At 67.2% G+C, this 1,158-nt stretch overlaps 1 protein-coding gene across 1 annotated transcript in view; it reads left to right on the top strand.

Moving 5' to 3' along the window:
* The window catches only part of CYTH1 (cytohesin 1), a 12,315-nt gene that overhangs the window by 1,108 nt on the left and 10,049 nt on the right, over window positions 1-1,158 (top strand). The gene's annotated exons all lie outside the window — the stretch shown is intronic.

The raw sequence follows: 1,158 nt of genomic DNA, 5'->3' as shown, positions 1-1,158 counted from the left end.
CTGCCTGTCCCGAAACCCTCCTCCTGATGCACCTCAGCTGTCGGTGGGGAAGGATGGGGCTGACGCAACCCAGGGTGCGCACGCGGCCATGGTGAAAACAGGATGTGGTATGAGGAGACAGGCAGGATGTTTCTGGGGGCCCCATGGGACCCCACCAAGGGCACCAGTGGGTAGCGGCACCCGCAAGCAGCATGCAGAGACCCTGGGCTCATCCCCGTGGTCTGCCTGACCCCAGGGCTGTTGCCCCTCTGGTGTGGTACAGCGTGGGCCGGCAGCAGGGCTGGCAGCTGCTGCTGCAGCTCAGGGGACCGAAGGACACCCCGAGGCTTCTGAAGCCCACTCTCCCTTACTCCGTAGCTGTCATTCTGGGTGCCGTGTCTCCATCTCGTGCTGCTGAGCAGGATTTAGCTGAGTCAAAGCAGCCGAGGCTGACACAGCCTCTCCAGGCGACTGATGGGGACAGGGACGTGCTGGGGTCGTTCCTGCTGCGCGCACGGCCCCGCAGTGCCCGGACCCTCCACACGGGGGTCCTGCACGGAGCAATGGGGTCCCTACAGACACCCCGTAGTAAGGGGGTGAGGCAGTGGGGAGCAACATCCCGTGGGGACTGGCATGGCTCCTAGCCCTTCTCCTGATCCCAGTTCTTGTCCCAGCCAGCTGTGGGAGATGCCATGGAGGGGAGCAGGCACCAGTGGTCCCCACAGCCAGCACAGGCCCTGGACCTGCAGTGGGGAGGTCTGGCAGAGATGGGGGGAGCTGCAGGGCTGGGGGTCTGCTGGCGTGTGGGGGCCCAGCTGCTGGAGGGGAAGGGTGGGGACCCCGGCACTGCGCAGTGAGCTCAAGATGTACCCGGTCGAGTGTCCTGGCAGGCCCCGAGGAAGGAAGGGCTGGGCCAGCCCAGGGCCTGCCTGGCTGGGACCCCAGCACATCGCGTCCACCGGCCCTGAGCCAAGGAGGGGGAGCAGGGCCCTGGAGCCCCATTTCCCACCCAGGCGGGAGCACAGGCGTTAAGGTGCTGGCGGCTCTGGCTCATGGCGGCAGGAACAGGGTGTTGCTGGTCCTGGCTCTCGGCGAGGCCGCGGTGACGCCCAAGAGGCCCCGGAACTCGTTGGTACCGCGGCCCTGAGTCACCGCGGAAGCACCGGGGGGGCAGGTGTC

This window comes from Corvus brachyrhynchos, unplaced genomic scaffold (genome assembly GCF_000691975.1).
Source record: "Corvus brachyrhynchos isolate BGI_N302 unplaced genomic scaffold, ASM69197v1 scaffold340, whole genome shotgun sequence".
In the NCBI taxonomy this organism is placed as follows: domain Eukaryota; kingdom Metazoa; phylum Chordata; class Aves; order Passeriformes; family Corvidae; genus Corvus; species Corvus brachyrhynchos.
Note: the sequence above shows the minus strand (reverse complement) of the source record. Positions and strands in the feature narration are given on the sequence as shown.